Raw genomic sequence first — 7190 nt, 5'->3', positions numbered from 1 at the left:
TTTGTACAAATGACTTGTATTTAGCATTAAAAGTGTTAAACATATTTTATTTGCAGATGACACTAATTTATTTTATTCTCACAAAGATATTATTGTTCTTTTAAAATTTTTAACGAAGAATTAAATAAGATCAACAAGTGGTTCATAAGTAACAGACTTTCATTAAATGTAGATAAAACAAAGTTTATAATATTCCATAAATCTAGTAAAGCCGATAATATTTCGCTTAAATTGCCTAATCTTTTAATCAATAACATGATAATTAAAAGGAAATTGACTATAAACTTTCTACGAATGCTTTTAGATGAAAAATTATCATGGAAACATTGCGAACCTTGTGCGGCCGTGGTGCAGTGGTTAGAGCGCATGCTTTATAAGCAGGAGATCCAAGCTCGAAACGAGCTTGGGACATATTTTCGCGTCACGGTAAGGAAGGAGGCGTGAAATTCCTGGTTAAATGCACTTCCGCAGTGCTCTGTGACAAGACCGCTAGGTCTTCTTGGGGCAACTAAATAACAAAACAAAAAAAAACAAAAAAAAAATCTTACGTCGGCTTGGAGCTTTAAATATTTTTAAGATTAACATTTATCAAGTAATATTATTTATGTTTAAAGCAAAACGTGGGTTTTCTTCAGTAATAAATAAATCTTACTTTAATGAAATCTCTCATTCTCTTATCAAATTTTCAATGAACAACTTTTCATTCCCATCAGCCATCTTGAATTAAGCTTTTACCATATTTAATATCGGGACCTTTTGTTCGGAAAAACGGCAATTACTAAACATTGACTTTGATATACAAGATTTTAAATATCGTTATTAAAAACAACTTAAAAGGTTTTGAATTAAATAAATCATTTAAAATTATTACATTTTCTTTAGATTTTTTTACTAATTGTTTTCCTTTTTTGTTTTATGTTTTGTTGATATCTATAAATCAGCCCTAAATACTTATTTATATTGCATTATTTTTAATAGAACTTTACGCAATTTTTTGTGATTGATAACTTTCATAATTATCACACTTTGGTCTTACTTCATTTTTTTAAATTATTCCACTGGAAGATTGTTCGCAAAAACTAAAGTATTTTATGTACTTATACTGTTTTATTTATCCCTTTTTAGTTAAGTAAATTTTTAAACACGTTGGAAAACATTTTGTAATTTCTAAGAACAGCAAAGTAAAAAAAAAAAAAAACTTTCACCATAACCCTACTTATACATTTAAAGCAATTTATAGAAATATTTTTTCAATTCTTAGATGCCAATAACATTTTAATTAATAATATTGCCACAAAATCTCTAATAATTTAATGACAGATCAATGAAAACTTTTAAATATTATAAAAATATATTCGAAGAAACCGAATGGTTCTTCAAAAAACTTTATTTTAAGTTCTGTTATTTAAAAAAAAAAGCGGGTACACTAAAAAAAAAAGAAGATTTTTATTCGGATTTAGTTCGAAAAAATAATTATTAAAAAAGCACTCTGCCAAAAAATCTTTAAACTTAATTTAAAATTATTAATTAAATGAAAAATTAAATTATGATCAGTGGCAAAAACGCAGGAAAACGCAGAATTTTTTGATGTTTTAGTGGTGACACTTCTAGGGATTGTAAAATTCCAAATTTAAGTATGTTTATATTTATGTCAAATAAATATGTTTTATAAAAAAGTTATTACGGTGATTAGAACCAAAATACCTCAAAAAGTTTGCAGCCCCAACCCCAAGTGTGAGGACAATCAGTTTATAAAATATTCTAGTTTGCATCTTTACTAAATGTTAAAAATAAAATAAAAACTAACTTTGGCTCAAAGAGTATTTGAAAGCAATTTTTATACTATGATCGAAATAATATAGATCATTACTCCATTACTCATGATAACAGGATCATTTATGTTTAATTTCTATTGTATATAAACAAATTAATCTTAACGACAAACCTTTTAGACTTAATTTTATTTGCTGATGATTCCAGTCTTTTCTTTTATCACAGAGATGTTAAAACATATTTTTTAATAGTTAAAAAATAGTAATGAAAAGTTAATGAGTGGTTCGTAAATAACAAACTTTTATTAAATGCGGATAAAACAAAATGTATACTTTTTCTTAAAGTAAGTAAATCTAAAAATGTTTTCCTTAAACTACTTTATCTTAGAATTAGTAACACTTATATTAAAAGGGAAACATACGTACCCCTTTTGTGAGTAAAACTGCATGGAAATTTACTGTGGTATTCAAATATAATTAGCATCGAAACAAAATTCTCCGAAAAGATTGCAGTGATGTTTAGAGCTAAACATTTTCTAAATATAAAATTTCTGAAAAAAATTATAATTTGACTTTATTTACAGATATTTGTCTTTAATTGTGAGGTAGCACTAACCATACAAAACTACAGCAAATCTACAACAAACAAAAACATGGGTACAGAAGAGTATTTGGAGGCAAAAGAAATGTTCTTTGCAAACTATTTCTACCTCATTTTACCAACGTATGCTAGCACGCATGCGTTGGTAAAAATATTAAAACAATGCTGCGAGTTGAGTTGACACAATATAGACGGGCAACGTTGTTTTTATATTATTTTGTTTTCAAATGTGACGTTGCCAGCAACAAAAAACCAACGTTGGTGCAAAGTCGTATTTTAAGTTAGCAAAGTGTATTATTTTACCTTGATTCAACGTTGTTTTTTTTAATTGGCACAACGCTGTAATTTACGTCAACTCAACGTTGTATTTTTAGCTAGCTTGACATTGCAGTTATTGGAATTAAATTTTGTCAATATAACTTGGCTATTTCAACATTGTGTTATACACATTGGATCAACATTGAGTTTAGATCGTAAAAGTAATTAACTTTTGCAATGATTTTTACATATGTTGGACCAACGTTACTGTGCAAGCTGTTATCAATGCGTCAATATTAATTTTTTAGTTGATATTATAGCTTAACACTTGACATTGAATCAACGTTAGATTTGCATCGGAAAAAGTAGCAGACTTTGCAATGGTTTACTTACGTTGGTCCAACGTATCTGCTAGCTGGGACGTGAGCTTGGTGCTTTAAATAAATTTTTTTTTTCAAATAAAATTAAAAGTAAAAGTATAACAGTTAGAGTTTTAAAAAATTATTTTTGTTCAAACCTGCAGATACTTGCTCACAAGTTCGTTGCAATATGTTTTGTCAGATTTAGCCCATATCTTGGTCAATTCTTCTTTGAAAGCCTCCACATTTCGTTAGATTTTCCTTAACTTCATATTCTCATCACTGACTAATTTCGAAAAATCATTGAATTAAGGTTAAGTGATGAGCCACATATCTAGTGTCCAAACATGAGAAATTTTATCTTTGAGAAACTTTACAGTTTTCTGAGCTTAATGGGCTGGAGCATCTCTATTAAAAGGCCCATTGCTTTTGCTTAAGCATTTGCTAATACCAGGAAAGTAAATGCTCACTCAAAAATTTAATAAAGACTCCTGAGATTCCCCCTCTCTGGAACGAAAACTAGATAAGTTTTAGATCCGTCAAAGTAGTTCCCAACCCAAATCATAACTCCTGTCTCTTCTGAGTAGTTCTGTCTTTAACTGGGATGTCTATGATGTCATCGTATTGATTCAGGCTGAATAGTGAATACTTTTTTATCTGTAAACTTGACAAGAACGTTGTTGCGACGAACGTTGTTGCAACGAACTTGTGTTCAAGTACTGAACGTCTTAAGTCTATTATTTCATAGAAAGGTGGTTATTTTGTATCTTTTTTAATAAAGAATCAAAATGTTGAAAAAACTCAATTTTGGAAAAAAATGGACTTGGCTTCGTTTTTCCTAAAATTGAGTTTTTTTTATAATTTAAAAAAACTTTTCAATCAAAATTTTTTTTTCTATTCAAGAACTTTTCTTCATATAATTCTTAAACATTTAGCAGTTGTAAACATTTAACATTTCAATAAGCTACACACGCACACATACAAAATTGTAAATGATAGTTATGTGTTTGAAACTTAACTTAAGTTTAAACTTGCAATTAAAAAATGTATATCTACGTAAAATATAGCTTTAGGTTTCATTTAAGTAACTTAAGATGCTAAAAACAAGGCTTTCAACTATGCAGAAACCCAAGGCTATGTTTTACGTAGATATACATTTTTTAGTTGCATGTTTTATCTTTTTGCAAATATTTTCAAATTAATATTTCTCCTACAACAATTTGATACAAAATCTTGATTTTAGTAGTGGTTGTTTGAGCTCTATTTTTTCTTAATACTTATATAGAACTTGTAAACCAAATAAGCTAGGGTTCAACTTTTTTCCAAACACCATTTGGGCATTTTATTAAACTAAAACTTTAATTGGGTGTGGCAAAATTCAAAACTACATTTTTAAATCACTCACAATTAGGGTAGACCGGGGCGATTTTGCAACTTTAGCTGCTTTAATGCTGACTATACAATCTGTTTTTTTTTTTTGCTGTTTCTGTTATAAGTTTTGATGTACTTGGTTGCATTTGATTGAATAACGATTTTAAACTATGGGGTTTCCTCTTCTTTGAGTCACTTGCTTTTATTTGATTAGGCAAAAACTTCCCTTTCTTTAAGCCACATGCTTTTTTCTGTTTGATCGAGAACTTCTTCTTCAATTTCAATGTTTTCAACGCATGTAATGTATGCAAAATGAGGTTTCTTGTGAGTTGGGTTTGAAATCTTTTTCAGAGAAGGAATGATAGTTCTTAGTAACGAAAAATTTGCATCTCCTTATTGAAAATTGATATTATCTCTGAATGACTCCCCTTTTTTATATTCGTGTTCCTTTACAGTGATTCGGAGAGGGTATAGCTCTTTACAGTGTTACAGAGAGGGTACAGCCCTTTACAGTGTTACGAAGAGGGTACAACCCACAATAAGCGAATGCATCTACAATCTTTCTACAACCATCTCTTCCCATACACTGTTAAAAACAATATTGAATCAAGGTAAAGAGGTTGATGATCCGTCAGAGAGTTGTTTGAACAAAATCTCTGACCATTTTTGTTTTATTATTTTTTTATAGTGTATGTCCAGCGGTTGCAAACAATGACTGCTTTGTGGAAGTAAATATACTACTTCAATGTTATTATTTGATTTACAGCATTTTAAAAAGGTTCCTGTTGGAAACTTGGAAACATCAGGAAGTAGTTTTCCCTTTAAAAACAAAAATAGTGGTAACTGTCCCCTGAGGCATTAATAGTTGCCATTAAGTTTGTTAAAGTTCCTCGTTCAGCTACGGTTACTTTTGAACTTGTTGTGTTCCTTTTTTCGATAAAACATTAGCAGATGTAACGATGACAGCAGATGTAACGATGTCAATCCAGTTTCTACACAACTATAAATAAGTACCGGATGTTTTTTAACATCAATATCAAGAGCAATCGTTTCACTATCTTTAAAAAATTTCTCAATTCATTCTTTATTAAGAGCCTCCGCACGTGCTTTAGACAATCCTTCCGGAGCGCAAAGAGTCAACTGAAGACGTCTTCGCTTGGAGGCCAGAAACCAGTCATATGATACTAAGCGAGATTTATGCCATGGAGTGGGTTAATCTTTTTGAACTAATTAACGACGATGTAATTTGTTAGCATATAAATAAGCATTATACCTAAACCACTTTGTTGTCAATGGAAATCCACGATCTGCCGTGTAAAAAAGCCTATTTACTAGTGCTTTTTCCTGTTGCTTTGTAAACACTGTTTTTCCTCCCACAGAGTTTGGTTTCTGACGTCTATTTACCTTATCTTTTCAGCGTTGATCTCAGTACTCCAAATGTTTTTGCTGCTGTTAATATTTTACTGCCATCTTAAACAGCTTGAATGGTTAATTGGAGGTTGGTATCTCTATAGGATTTCTTTTTCTTTGGGTGATACTTGAGTATCATCTGAAACGTAATATAAAGTGAGTTTTAGATTTTGGCAGTTATTATAAAAATGCAACAAGACAATTATTACCGATTGACATAATAACTATCTTTTTAAATATCGATGCTTGCATTTTATAATGATGTAATTTAAACATACTAATTAATATAGTGGCTATAAATAATCTGCGATGGTGTGCATATAAACAATCTGCGATGGTGAGCATATAAACAATCAGCGATGGTGTGCATGTAAACAATTTGCGATGGGGAGCATTTAAAAAAAATAAATTGAAGTGTCTTACTACAGAGGTAGCTGGAATATTTTTTTACTTATAAAAAGTCGCTTTGTTAAATTTGCTACCTCTGTAGTAGTATGATTCAGTCTTTGCGGACTGAATTAAACAAGTAAAAACTATTATGCAAAAAAACCTTTTTTGACTTAAATAATTGGTTTTTAATTAATTTAGTATATTCAAAAGCAGTTCAAAAGTTTATCAAAAACATTATTTTTCTTATCCGTGAAAACCTTTTAAAAAAGCAAAGCTGAAAAAATTTTGTATGATCTTTTTTTAATTAGAAATTACAAACCTAATTTTGTAAAAAAAAAAATTTAAAAAGTAAAAATTGGAAAAATTTTGAGAAATGTAAGTAAAATACTATTTCCGCTTAGTGACGCAAAGTGGGTTGGAATGATTGTAAAAAGATATAACAAAACCTAATCCATTGAACAAGCTTAAGGATTAGAAAGAAAAAAATTTCTTAAAAATAAATCAGTGTTAAATAAAATTCACAAACAAATCCAGGTAATTATTGACCAATCTCTCTAATCTCTGCAGTAGGCAAACTAAAGTAGAAAATTGTTCGTGATATGATAGCTGATGATTTGTTCCTGCACAATCTCCTAAAACCGCAACAGCATGGATTCTTTAATTTGAAGTTGTGTGAAACTAATTTTCTGGAGGAATTAGATATTATTAATGAAGTGCTAGTCATGGATTTGCTAGTTTTTTTGTTCTTCTAGATTTTTCAAAGGCATTTGGTGTCACACTACTTCAATTTAAGTTTGCTTGTTATGGTAACTATAATAAAATACTTGGTAAGTTAAAAGACTTTTTACAAAACAGGAAGTAGCGTGTAGTTTTGAGCAAATTACTCAAATTGGACTGTTGTGTTGAGAGGTATGCCTCAGGGCACTGTCATTGGATCACTTCTGTTTCTTATTTTCTTTATTTTCTTTTTTTTTTTTTTTTTTTTTTGTTCTTTTTATTAAATAAGCATTTCATTACAATATTTAAAAA

The sequence above is a fragment of the Hydra vulgaris genome, chromosome 09 (assembly GCF_038396675.1).
Source record: "Hydra vulgaris chromosome 09, alternate assembly HydraT2T_AEP".
Lineage (NCBI taxonomy): Eukaryota > Metazoa > Cnidaria > Hydrozoa > Anthoathecata > Hydridae > Hydra > Hydra vulgaris.
The sequence above is the reverse complement of the archived record's forward strand: the minus strand, read 5'-3'. Positions refer to the sequence as shown.